This window comes from Vombatus ursinus, unplaced genomic scaffold (assembly GCF_900497805.2).
Source record: "Vombatus ursinus unplaced genomic scaffold, bare-nosed wombat genome assembly UNPS02009173.1, whole genome shotgun sequence".
NCBI classification, from domain to species: Eukaryota; Metazoa; Chordata; class Mammalia; order Diprotodontia; family Vombatidae; genus Vombatus; species Vombatus ursinus.
Window position 1 is genome coordinate 6547892 of NW_020948951.1, and position 14336 is coordinate 6562227.

Below are 14336 nucleotides of genomic sequence, written 5' to 3' on the forward strand. Positions count from 1 at the left end.
TTCTCTGGTGGTGGATAGCATGTTTCATCAAGACTCCTGTGGGAATGTCATAGATCATTGTATTGCTGAGAATAGCCAAGTCATTCACAGTTCTTCATTGTTCAATATTGCTATTACTGTGTACAATATTCTCCTGGTTCTGCTCACTTCACTTTGCATCCATTCTTGTAAGTCTTTCCAGGTTTTCTGAAACCATCCTGCTTGTCATTTCTCACAGCACAATAATATTCCATCATGATCACATACCACATCTTGTTCAGCCTTCCCCAATTGATGGGCGAATGCCTCAATGTCCAATTCTTAGCCATCACAATAAGAGCTGCAAGAAATATTTTTGTATAAATAGACCCTCCCTGCCCTTTTAAAAATCTCTTTGGAATACAGACCTAGCTGTGGCATTGCTGGGACAAAGAATATGCACAGTTTTATAGCCCTTTGGGCATAGTTCCAAATTGTTCTCCAGAATGGTTGGATCAGTTTTTTTTTCCCACATTCCTTCCAACATTTATCATTTTCCTTTTTTTGTCATATAGGCAAATCTGATAGGCATAAGGTGGTACCTCAAAGTTGTCCTAATTTGCATTTTTCTAATCAACAGTGATTTAAAGCATTTTTTCATATGACTATAGATAGCTTTGACTTCGTTGTCTGAACACTGCCTATTCATATCCTTTGACCACTTATCAATTGGGGAATGACTTGTACTCTTATAAATATGACTCAGTTCTCTGTATATTTGAGGAATGAGGCCTTTATCAGAGATACTTGTTGCAAAATTTTCTCCCAGTTTTCTGATCTCCTAATTTTGGTTGCATTGATTTTGTTTGTGCAAAACCTTTTTAATTTTATGTAATCAAAATGATCTATTTTATATTTCATAAAGATCTTTATATCTTGTTCTTCCTTCATCCATAGATTTGACAAGTAAATTATTCCATGCTCTCCTAATTTATTTATTATATCATCCTTTATGTCTGAATCATGTACCCAATTTGACCTTACCTTGATAGTGTGGGATGTTGGTCTATACCTAGTTTCTGTCATACTGTTTTCCTGTTTTCCCAGTTTTTGTCAAATAATGACTTTTTATTCCAAAAGCTTGGATCTTTGAGTTTATCAAGTACTAGATTACTATGATCATTTACTATAATGTATCATGTACCTAATCTATTCCATTGATCCACCACTCTATTTCTTAGCCAGTACCAAATTGTTTTGGTAATTACTGCTTTGTAATACAGTTTGAGATCTTAGTATGACTAGACCATCTTCCTTCACATTTCTTTCATTGTTTCCTTTGATATCCTTGACCTTTTGTTCTTCTAGATGAATTTTGTTATTACTTTTTCTAGCTCTATAAAATAATTTTTGGTAGTTTGATTGTGGATTAATTTAGGTAGAATTGTCATTTTTATTATATTGCCTCAGCCTACCCATGAGCAATTAATATTTTTTCCTGTTGTTTAGATCTGACTTTATTTGTGTGAAAAGTTTTATAATTGTGTTCATATAGTTTCTGGGTTTGTTTTGTCAGGTAGACTCACTTTCCCTTCTTTCAAGGCTCAACTCAGACATTACCTCTTTCACGAAGCCTTCCTTGATACCCTCCTACCCCAGCTACAAGTCAAACCAGTCAAAATGCATTTATTAAGAATTTACTATATGCCAGGCGCTGTGCTAATTGCCAGGGATACAAATAAAGGCCAGATACTGTTTCTGCTCTCAAAGAGTTCATGTTCTGATGAGGGAAACAAAGGAAATATATACATACATTCACGATATATAGAGTAGATGGAAGGCAATCTCAGAGGAAAGGCATTAGAAGCAAGGATGAGGAGGTGAGACTAGGAAAGGCCTTTTGAAGGAGGTGACATTTAAGCGGAGTCTTAGAGGAATCCAAGAAAGGTAAGAGGTAGAGGTAAGAGGGAGAACATTCCAGGCATGGGGGACAGCCAGTGTAAAGATATGGAGTGTGGTGTACCAAGAGCCACCCTGCTCAGTTTTCTCGTAACCCTTTGCCTGGATCTCTCCTTGGCATTTGTCATATTCTCCTTTGCATCATAATTTTTCATGTACTTGTCTTCCTGCTTTATTAAACTCTTCCTCTGATATCTCATCATAGCATGGAGGTGACACTATGTTCTTGGAGGTTATGCCTTGCATAAAGTAGGTGCCTGATAAAATGTTTGTTGACTTGAACTTATGGGATGACTCCTTTTTCTGCCTGATGGTTTTTTTTTCCCCAAAGCAAGATGCAGGAGAAGAGAGTCATGGAAAAGGAATCAGGATACTTTGGTTGTACTACCAGTTCTTCCATTATCTTGCTGGGTTATTTCCCTTCCCTGAGCCTCATCATCCCTTTCTGTCAGTTGTACTCTATAAATTCTCAGTGGATCAAAGGAAATGAATAATTTAATGACTTTTCTCAGATAATTCCATTTTTTGCTCATCTCTACCTCAGCTACACAATAGACCCCTACAGAAACGTGTTCTAGTAGTACTCTGAAGTCAGAAGATCATAGGATTTAGATCTGGAAGAGGTCATTTAGTGGCCTCATTTTACAAAGGAAAAAATTGAGGTTGACAGGGGTGTGACTTGCCCAAAATGATCACACTGAAATTAAGTAACCTATGTGGGATTCACACCCAGCTCCTGAGACTCCAAATTCAGTGTCCTTCTACCACATTAAGCTTTGTTTAACCTCAGTCTTCTTTGTGGGCTTCTGCAAAGCCTATAACTAACTCACTTATGTAGCACTTTCTAGTTTACAAGGCCATATACATTATTATCTCATTTGACCCTCAGTCCTGTAAGGACTAAGGATTGTTATTACTTCATTTTACAGACTCAGAGTCGGAGGTGCAGATGAGATAAGTGACTGGTTCAAGGTCAAACAACTAATAAGTGGCAGAACCCAGATGTGAACCCAAATCTTCTACCTCCGAGTCCAAGTTTCTTTCCTTTAAGTATAAGCAATTTTCTTCTTTTTAAATTCCATTCTATTCCATTCAACAACCGTTCATTTTTTTTTCAGCCCCTCAGAGGGCAGGAAAAGATTTTAGTGGGGTGTGGTCGCCAGATTAAGAAAAGTCACATGGAGTATAAGAGCAGAAGAATCGAGGACAGGCAAAGGAATGGATGCACTGATTGGCAGGGGCAACTGGTAGGGAAGGATTTAGCACCTCTAGCATGGACAACAATGCACCCCCAGGTCAACAGCCATTCATTAAGCACTTACTGTGTTTAAGGAACTGTGCATACACAAAGTAAAAAACAAAGCAAACAGTGCCTACCTTGAATGAACTTACTTCCTCTCTGGGGAAATGGAACATGTCTAGAAGAAAGTAAATACAAAATAATTTTAAGAGGGAGAGAGGTATAATAAAGGAAGGCTGAGGAGATATGGATCAAGAAATGCCTGATGTGGCAGGGGGTACCTGAGCTGGACTTCCAAGGAGACTAGGGATTCTCTTCTGACAAAGGGGAAGAGACATCACTCTCTCTCCAAAATGACCTCAAGCCAGGGGACCACAAGTGAAGAGCTTTGTAAACTTTAAAACACTAGAAAAATGTGAACTGTTATTACCAATATCACTACCATCACCATCATTATTGTTATTACTATGATGGAATTTTCAAACTTTCAACTAAGAAAAAGAGTCTCAGGATGGCTCCTTATGTCTTGCTCTCTAGGTTCCCTGGGTTTGGCCATCTGTTTGTAAAACAAACAGAGCTGGCTCTTGAGACAAAAGCCTTTCACAAATCTACCAGGTCAGGTTCCCTCATGCTCATGAGAGTGACCATTATTGCCACTGATAATAAGTGGGGAGTATGAATTGATGGCACATTTCACCATATAAACAATCTAAAAATAAGGATCCTCTATCCCTTCCCCCCCACACCCTCAGTTTCTCTCTCACACATACAGACATCCTCTTTCTTCATCCCTGTTGCTATAGAGATGCTGTTTCTGTAGCTATTAGGAACATTTATGAATCTAGAGTGCACAGATGGTGGCCCTGGCCCACCTGAACAGGAGGGTGCTACACTGTTGTTGCTTTCAGGGCAGGATTTGTAGCCCTAGGGGATTAAGGAAATGAGGTTACGTTTTACACACCTGCCCTCGTTCCAGAAACTCAACCTGTTGGCTGCCTAGGAGGAGATTAATTGATTCAGCCATCCAGAAGAGTAGGGACATATGCACACAACAGCCCTTCTCTACCTGAGCCTGGTTGTGGAAGATTAAATGAGGTTGCTGTGATCTTCCATCTCTCCCCCTCCCTGGTGTTTGATTAATAATAATACCACTCAAGCCCGGCAAGTAGGCTGCAGGTGCCTTGGAGAAAGAGAGCAGGTCTTACCTTTCTTTGTTCCCAGCACTTCACATGGGGCCCTGTACACTGTATCTTAACAGTTTCCCAATTGTGGGAGTCCCCAAGACCCTTTCAGGAGGCCTGTGAGGTCAAAACTATTTTCATAATAATACTAAGACGTTTTAGTTTCTAATATGGTAAATAGGGATAAATAGCACACACATAAACAAAATCTCTTTGAGGAATCCTCATAATTTTTAAGAATGTAAAGGTATCCTGAGACCAAAATATTTGAAAGACACTACTGTCAACAATAAGGAAAATTTTGTTTATGTTGATACTATTTACTTCCTATGTCATCTTAAATGAATCACTTGACCTCTCTAAGACTCATTTTTTTTTCCATTGATAAGATGAGAGAATTGGACTGGATGATCTCAGAGAGTCCTTCCTTTCCCATGATTCCTTGATACTTTGCAAAGCATCTCCCAGTCTTTGCTCTCCTCTGATGCTTCCAACCACCCCAGGGGGATAGTGTGAGTGGTTGCTTGTATTTCCACTGGCAGCTAAACAACCAAAGCTAAACCAGGTGAAGGAACTAGTTCATGGTCATGCAGCAAACTAGTGGTGGGGATGGGAGGCTATAAAGTGTAATGGGGTGTAATGGAAAGACCAGTGTATTCTGAGTCAGGGGACCTGGGCTCATAGTTCATCTACTTACTAGCTCTATGACCTTGGTCAAGTCATTTAACTTCCTCAGGCCTCAGTTTTATCACCTGCAAGATGACAAGTTGGATTAGCTGATTTTCAAGGTCCTTCCAAATTGAAATTTCTGCCCCTGTCTTTGGCTGCTTTCTACTGTAAGACAAGGATAATCATCTTTCTTGCATCACTTACCTTACAGGGTTGCCTTCAGAAAAGTGCTTTGAAAACCTTAAAATTCCATAGAAATTTGAGCCCCTCATTGTTATCATCATCCCCCTACACTGTAAATTCATTTATTCTTATCTTAGAAGCCAAGGACTCTTGAAAGTTATATACCTAAAGAACAAACAAATCTTTAAAGTTTTTTATATTTTTAAATAAAATTTGTGTCATTAACATTTTCTCTATCACTTTTTTAAGTCTAGATAATAAAACAATAAATCAAACCCTGTTTTTTTTTAACCATTTGCCAATTTCTAAGGGGCAAATGCTCACATCGAAAATGTAAGAATTGACTTTTGAGAACTGTTTTGAGCTGACTCCACTATACCCCTAGGTACATCCCACTTCTGTTGGAAGAGGTGAGCTCTAAGAACCATTCTAGCTCTAAATTCTATCATCTTATGATCCATATTAATGAAGGGAATCAATTGAAAACATGGGATTAGAAAACCAAAATTTGGGTTTCTGAAATGATTCAAGTATCTTTTTTTCTCATATTTACCTTCCAAGATTGTTTAGGATCTTAAATTTTAAAAAAATAATGATATCTTTTCTTTTTGTATCACCTTCGTTCCCAAATATAGCCCTCCCCTACCCAAAAAGAGGGGAAAAGCAATGCAGCAAAACTAACCAATACATCAACTGAGTCCGACTATATGTGATGTTCCATACTCATAGTCCCCCACCTCTGCGAAGAGGAAATGGGGGAAAGGATGCATTTTCTTATCTCTTCTTCAGGGCCAAGCTTGGTCATTATATTACACAGCACTGTTTCAAATGTTTTTATTCTTAACATTTTGTAATCATTGTGTTTATTATTTTCCTGCTTCTCAATTCCCTGCATCAGTTCACATAAGTTTTCTTGTGCTTCTTGGAGTTCTTCAGATTCATGGTTTCTTATGGCAGGGTAGTATTCTGCTACACTTAAGTATCATAATTTGTTTCACCATTCCCTAATTGTTGGAGTTTTATTTTATTTCCAGTTTTTCTAATATAAAAGTGTGTGTGTGTGTGTTGTATATGGAATCTTTCTGCCTATCTCTATAGGGTATATGCTTAGCAGTGAAATCACTGGGATAGTGACATTTTAGTCACTTTCTTAGAGTAATTCCAAATTGCTTTCTTGAATGGTTGGACCAATTCATACTCCACAAACAATGTATAAGTGTGCCTGTCTTTCTACAACCCCAAGAATGAACAAATCATAAGAACCATAAAGTTCTCCCAAAAGGAAACCATTCTCAACTGAAAATCATGGTACAAAAAAAAAGATTCTTGGCTGGGGATTGAAGAGACTTGGATACTAGTCCTGGATTATCCATTAATTCACTTTGTAATTTGGGTAAAGTTACAGAATAAATAACACTAGAGACAATCTTAGAACGTGTAATATACAGTGTTAGCAGTGGAAGGAGTCTTAGTGAGCATCTAGTCCTATTCTCATTCTTTAGAAGTAATCGCTTCTCTAAACCTCAGTTTCTTCATCTGTAAAACGAAAATTACAATACTTAAAGAATTGTTGTATCAAATGAGATAATGGATGTTCAACTGTGTTATAAACAAATTGCCATTTATACCCATATGCACATTATTATAATTTGTTACTCACATGTCCAAACTACTTTACAGAATGGTTGGGCCCGCTCAGAGCTCTCTCTACTCATGGTATTATTAGTCTACCTATGCTTATTACAGTGACCCCAAGCTTCTCCCTGGAGAAAAGTTCATCTTTTAAACAACTATTCTTCTCATGTGAGTGTAGAAGATCAGTCTTTGAAGACAAAGTTGAGGGTGACCTGAAGGGCAATATGGAAGGGAAAGGGAGCAGTTTGCAAGGCATAACAAATGAAGACTTGCACAAGAGAAATAAGGTAAAATTTATTATCAAAAACATGTATGACTTGGGGTGGGGAGAGATGGGGTAATTGTATCACAAGACCTAGAGATAATCAGTGAACTGCCCATATGTACCCACTGGCCTCCACATAGTATCAAGAGAACTGGATTTATAGAAAGACATAGACAAGATGCACATGGGCTGGAGGGGCATAGATGGTATGTGATCTGCATGTTTAGAAGGAGTACCTATCTGGGTGAGAGCTTGGTTAGAAAGTCATTCAGCTAAAAATAGTGTGATACAGCTGGTGAGATCTTATGCTCAATTAAGGGAGGCATAGCATTGAGGGCTAGAGAGGCAGTAGTTCTATTATATTTTTGCCTTGGTCAAACCACCTTTGAAATATTGTTTTCAGTTCTGGAAGGACATTTTAGGAAGGACATTGATGAGCTGGTGAGTGTCCAGAAGAGGCCACTAAGATCAGAAGGGTCTTAAGATCAGATCATAAAAGAATCGATTGAAGGAACTTGGGATGTTTAGCCTGGAAAAGAGAAGACTTAGGGAGAATACGGTGACTTCTGTCAAGAGTTTGAAGGGCTATCATGTGGAACAACACACAGGATTATAGATTTAGAGCTAAAGGGATCTTAGTAATTATCTAAACCAAAGCTTTCATTTTTTCCAAATGAGGAAACTGAGGCCTAAAGAGCTTCAGTGACTTGCCTGAGGTCAAATAGCTAGCAAGTGACAGAGCTGGGATTGATTGTAAACCTAATCTACTGACCAGTATTCCACAGAGCCTCCACATAATCTTCTTGGCTCCAGAGGTTGGAACAATGAACAATGAAAATTGCAGAGACAGATTAAGGTCAAACTTTCTGACAATGAGAGCTATTCCAAAGGAGAAACAGCTGCCTCCAGATGCAATGGGTTCACCCTTCCTTGGGGGATGGGGTGACTGGGTAACCACTTGTTGGGTATGTCGTAGAGGGGATAGAAGCTGATAGATAGAAGCTGAATTGGATAGCCGATGAGGTCCCTTCTCATCTTGAGATTCTGATTGTGTTATGGCACAGAAAACATTGGAGTCCTCAGATCACAAGATTTGTAACTGGAGTAGACCTTGGAGCTCATCTAGTCCATTCTTATCTTATGGAGAAGGAAACTGAAGCCCAGAAAGGAGAAGGACAGTCACATGGACAGTAAGTAATAAGGTGGGATTCAAACCTACATCCTCTGACTTCAAATCCAGTGTCTTTCCCACTATACCAAATTCTAGACCTCAGGGGAGCTGACTTCCAGCCCAGTTAAGCCACTTACTAACTGTGTGACCCATTGAAGGTGGCTTTCCCTCTCTGGGCCTCAGTTTCCACATCTGGAAAATGAGAGGGTTGGAATAGATGGATAATAAAATCCTTTCCAGCTCTGACAGTCTGTGACTTTCCGGTTGTCTGAGTGATGGGCCCCAGGAAGGTAGATTGTGCTTTCAGCACAGGGAAACTCAAGCTTCCTCGATAGTCCCTCCCTCATGAATCAGTCCTCTGTACAGTCGCCCAGCGTGGTCCCCCCTCACTTCCACCCCAGGAGCCCTACACCAGCAATTACGGTAATTAGCCCCAAGGCTGTGCTGAGAGCGCTGGAGACTTTGGCTCCCGCTGACCTCCTTTCAGGAGACACCTGATTAGTTCATTCGCAGTCACATGGTCTGGCCTCAGACTTGTTGCTGGGCATCTTAGGTTGCCATAGAGACTCGCTTCCCCAGCACAGCCTCTTGAACAAGAGGGAGAAAATTGTTGGCTCAAAAGGGGGCTGCAAACTCAGCCATGGGGGAGGGACAGAGACTGGTAAGGGCAGCCAGGTTTCTTTTCTCCTCCCCCACCAGGCTCCCGTTTATGTTCCTCAGAAATTCTTCCATCCGCAGCCTGTCATTACCCCATACAAGGAGATTCCTCCCCTATCCCCGCAACTTTTATTGCTACTGCAGAGATTCCTCTTCCTCTGCCCCCCCCCCATATATTTCACCCCATCCCTGCACCTCCCAGACTTGCGTGGCCATTCCAATTTCCTAACATCCTTCCCAGTGCTAACATTCACAGAATGAAAGAAAGAAGCCTTTCCCAATCCCTCTGAATTCTTCCCTAAAACCTTCCCTTTGTTAATTATTTCCTATTTATCCGTATATAGTTTGTCTGAATATTTGGTTGCTTGTTGTCTCTCCCATTAGATTGTGAGCTTCTTAAAGGCAAAGACTGTCTTTTGCCTTTCTTTGTATCCTCAGCTCTTAGAACAGTGCCTGTTACATAGTAGGCAATTAATAAATGCTTACTGACTGAATTACTGACTGATTTCAGAACTGAATAGAAACAGAGACCATCTAGTCCGACCTGGAGCCAAATAAGACCCCTCCTTTTCCCCCTTCCACAACATTCTTGGAAGAAGGAAGGGAGAGGGAGGGGTTACTGGAGAATACAATTGGCTGAATTCAGAATTGGTTGGATGGTCAGACCCAATGGTTTGGTGCCAGCTTAGAAGATCTCTAGTGGATTGCTCCAGGGATATATGTTTGGTCCCATGCTGTTTACCATGTTTTATCGATGACTCAGGAAAAGACATAGATGACATGCTCACAAAATCTGCTCATGAGCCAGCCCTCTGGATGATAATCAGGATCTGAAGAGATCTTGCCATTGAACTAAATCTGAGGTGAATTTTAATAGGAATACATGTACACGAACAGTCTGATATTTGAGTCTGGGTCCAATAAATTCAAGATGGAGGAAGTGTGGTTAAACAGCAGTTTGTCTGGATGAGATCTTGAGATCTCGTGGATTGTAAGCTCAGTATTTGTATGAAATCTCAGACCCCATGAAGAAGAGATGCAATGTCCAGGACTGAGGAAGTGGTGAGTCCTCTGTTCTCTGCCTTGGTCAGACCATATCTAGAGCACTGTGTTCAGTTCAGGCCACCATGATTTAAGAAGGGCATGGGTAACTTGAGGAGCATCCAGAGGAAGGTAATCAGGGTGGTGAAAGGTCTGCCTCACATGTGGGTCATTTGAAGGAACCAGGGATGTTTAGTCTGGAGTAAAGGCTTGCGGGAACTTTGTCATCAAATGACACAATATTTGTAACATGCTTAGCACATCTGGTACCACACATTAGGTGCTCAGTCAATACTTGTTCCCTTCCACTCTCTCAAAGAAGAAGCCTTGGCCATCCTGTTCTGCTTTGCCCAAAGGGTCCTAGGAAGAACTGGTGGAGGTTGAAGAGAGGAAAATTTAGCTTTGATAGCAGGAAAAACTTCCTTACAATTAGAATTCAAAACAAGTGGAATGGGCTGCCTCCAGAGGTGGTTGGTCTCCTCTCACTGAGGGTCTTGGAGCAGAGGCAAGCAGATGGGCTTCTTCAGGCCTAATTTGGGTCAGTTGGCCTCTAATGTAACTTCTAATTCTGGGACCCTGTGAATCTGAGATCCCTGACATGTGATCATCCAGCCTTTGCCATAAAAAATCCAGCCTTCCCCCTCTCCCCTCCTATTGCCCCGTTGTGTAGCAATTTTGTTCAGTTTTCCTGACATCAGCCTCAATCTGTGTCTTTGCAACTTCCACCCATACTCCTGGGTTTGCTATCTTGGGGCAAGTAATCCCTTTCCCACATGGCAGCCCTTCAAAGACAATGATCTTGTCCACTGCACCTTCCCCAACAAATCATCTCCAGACTAAATATTCTTAGTCCCTTCCATTGACCCTTGTGTGGCAAGATCTCAAGACCTTTTTAAATCTCATTTGCCTTCATGTGAAATTTCTGCAGCTTTTTAATGTCCTTCCTAAAATGGGCTGCCCAGAACTGACCTCATTACTCCGGAACAATCTATGTTCTAAGGTATCTCCCAGCTCTGACATTGTATATTCTAGGGTCAATCAATCAATAAACATTTATTAAATGCTTAATATGTCCTAGACACTGTGCTAAGTAGTGGGGATAAACAAAAAAGGCAAACAATAGTCCCTGCCCTCCAGGAGTTTACAATCTAATGGGAAAGGCAACATTCAAACAAATATTTACCAAGCAAGTTCCTCCCGGGTCTGCCATTGTATGTTCTGTGTCCTAAAGAGCTTCTCAGGTTTGACATTGTATATTCTAAGGGCCCTTCCAGCCCTGACCTTGTTTGTTCTAAGATTCCTCCCAGCTCTGATATTCTATTACTTAAGGGCCCTCCAAGCTCTGACAGTGTATGTTCTAAGGGCCCTTTTGGCTATGATATTGTATGTTTTATGTTCTGAGGTCCCTCCAATCTCTGACATTCTATATTCTGTGCTCCAATATTTCATGTTACAGACCCTAAGCTTCCTTGCAGCTATGACATTTTACATTCCATGTTCTAAAAGTCCCTTCCAATGCTAACAGTCTGTGTGGGACAGCGACCCTCGTCCAATTAAACTCAGAGACCTCTCAAGGTGGAAACAAAAGTCATTCTTTATTACAGGGGGGTCTACTCCTCCAGTGCACTACCAGCAGGAGAGAGGTGAGGCACAGAAAGAAAGACGAGGTTATATACCCTAACATAAACAAACCCCTACCCACCGCTATCCCTTCTTCCCATTGGCTGGGAGGCAGGCTCACAATCCCCGGAGACAAAGAACAAGGAAACAGGGTATAGCCAATCCAAACATACACGTCCTTATTTAGCAAACCTAATGCTGATGGGGCAGTGGTGTGGCAATCAAGGGGGGGAAGGGCCAGAAAGCCCGGACAAACAAGATACTTTCGGGGGGATATCGCCTGATGTGCTCCCTTATCTTGTTTATATATTTGTGTAAACCAATAAACCAAGAAATCAATTAATCAATACTAATCTCCCCCTGTCCTGTTTTCTTATCTCCTCTGCCTTTTGACACCCTTCCCACCTATTCCCTCCAAGCCCTTGTCAGGTTCCAAGACCATGTCTCTCTTTTTTACTCTTTTTTTTTTCAAACTATTAGGAGACTCCCTGTTTTCTTGAATTAAAGCCCAGCAAGCAAGTTGTGCCCTGAGCTTGGCATAACAACAATCCTTTTCGCTCACTCTGCCGCAACTAAATCACAGAACTGATGGTCCCTGAGCTTGGGCAAGCACCAACAGGCCCAGACATGAAGCCCTGCTATGAATGGATTTTTTGTCACTAGACAGCCTTGCCTCAATGTTGCTGTTGTGCCTCACTACTGTTGCTACACTATACTATTTGATTCTTTGTCTAGCCACAAATATAAAAATCAAGGTTTAGCTCCACTGCCTTGAGTCTCCTACTAGAGGAGGCCCCAACATATATGTCTAATTTCTCTCCTCCAATGGAATAAAGAAAGTTTTTTGCTTTTAACCTGTGTGAGCTAGTTGGTATTTTTAGAGGTTGCAAAACCTCTGTGACGCTTTGGTCATTTGTTATCAGAGTTGACACTGTCATGGACCCCAGAAATACAAACACAATACACTCCAAGGCACAGGCATGTTCTTGAAATACCCATATGGAAACGAGTACATACATAGTCATAGATTTATGAGCAGACATACACATTCAGAGATGCAGATAGACACCCAAGCACAAAGCCCACATCCTGCATAAGGATTGCTTATGTGTTATCTCTCTCATTAGAATATAAACTCCTTGAGGGCAGGGACTATCTCACTTATTTTTATTTGGATCTGCACTTAGCCCAGTGCCTGAATCTATCTGTCTGTCTATTTACTTTGTATAAGTTGGAGCCTCCCAGTTGAGTACAGGAACTATTTTAGTTTTGTCTCTGTAAAGCCAGCACCCAGAATAGTAAGTGCTTAATCAGCGTGTAGAATTGAGTTGTTACTTCTGAGTAGTTTGTTTTGTTTATGTGTTTGTCCTCTCAAAGCAGATGTCTAGAATTGGATTTAAATTGCACAAAGTCTTCAGCCTCACTCTCTTTTCCAAAGTCATTAAAAGTCCAATGGCAAGACAAAAGTCAAGAAAACTGCTGATGACCCCAATTCAGTGGATGACCTAGATGTTTTTGATGTCTGACCAAGTTCTGAGCACTCGCTGCCATTTGAACAAATTGTTCTCAACCTCTCATTCCACTGAGGGAAGTTTTCACATGCCTGGGTTAGACACTCCCCTGACTCACCTATTGGTTTGAGACCCATTGATTACCCTTAACCTGGTTTAGTCCCTCTGCTGAGGCAGTTTGCTAGGGTGTGGCCACTGCACATGCTACAATTTCTTGAAACCACAGGTGAGAATGGAGCACCAGGTGGACACCAAAGTTCAATGAGCAGCCCTGAAAAGAGCTCCTCACACCAGAGATAGTCCTCCTTGAACACCCCATACGCTCAGATTTATTAGAACCAGAAGGTAACATGAAAACAGAATTCACTGGTCACTTCTTGAAATAGACCCCAAAATATAGACTTTCAAGAACATTGCAGCCAAAATTTGACTTTCTTCTCCCCGATCCCCCTTCCCCATTTCTAATCAATTGCCAAGTCTTGTTCATATTCTCCCCATAACTTCTCTAAATTTGTTCCTTCCTATACTGACACAGCTCCTATCCTAGTTCAAGTTGAAATCACCTTTTGTCTGAATTGTTGCAATGGTCTCTTAATTGGCTTCCCTATCTCCAATCTCTCTCCTCTTCAACCCATATTCCACACAGCCACCATTCAATATTCTTTTTTTCCTTTTCTTTAAAAAAACATTTTTTGCATGTGAAACTCCAAGTCTATTATGTACAACTTGCTTTTCCTTTTAAATATATAATAAAGTTATCATGTAACTTTCTTTTTTTCCTTCCCTCTGCCCAGACCATTAGACAACAATATGTATAGATACACATATATATATAAATATATGTGTATTTGTTTATATGTATATATGTAAAGAAATATATATAAATCCATACACATATGTAAATATATATGTAAAATATGTAAATCTATACTATACATACTACTATTACTCAATTCTTTCTCTAAATGCAGATAGCATCTTCCTTCATAGATCCTTTGTAGTTTATTTGGGTATTTATAATAGTCAAAATGATTTAGTCCCTGAAAGTTGTTCTTTGCTGCTGGAGAACACTGTCACCCGTGGTCGTTTTCCAAGTTGGTGTCTACCAGTTCCCCTTCCTATATTGAGGCTCTGTCGGTGGAGGGGTCCCAGTGTTGGCACTTGCCTGTTCCACTAACCTGGGTTTCAGGATCTCCCTCTGGTATGCTGAGATGGGGCTTGCCACTGGCTTGCTGGAACACATCTA

The 14336-nt window shown here is 40.7% G+C and overlaps 1 long non-coding RNA gene across 1 annotated transcript in view; it reads left to right on the top strand.

The window, feature by feature from the left end:
- LOC114035058 overlaps positions 1 to 12433 on the top strand; it is a 48176-nt gene extending 35743 nt beyond the window's left edge. Inside the window, exons 2-4 of the long non-coding RNA XR_003568182.1 lie at positions 6937 to 7112; positions 8155 to 8280; positions 12060 to 12433. This is a non-coding gene — a long non-coding RNA (uncharacterized LOC114035058). The remainder of the gene's footprint in view (positions 1 to 6936; positions 7113 to 8154; positions 8281 to 12059) is intronic.
- Positions 12434 to 14336: the final 1903 nt, after the last annotated feature.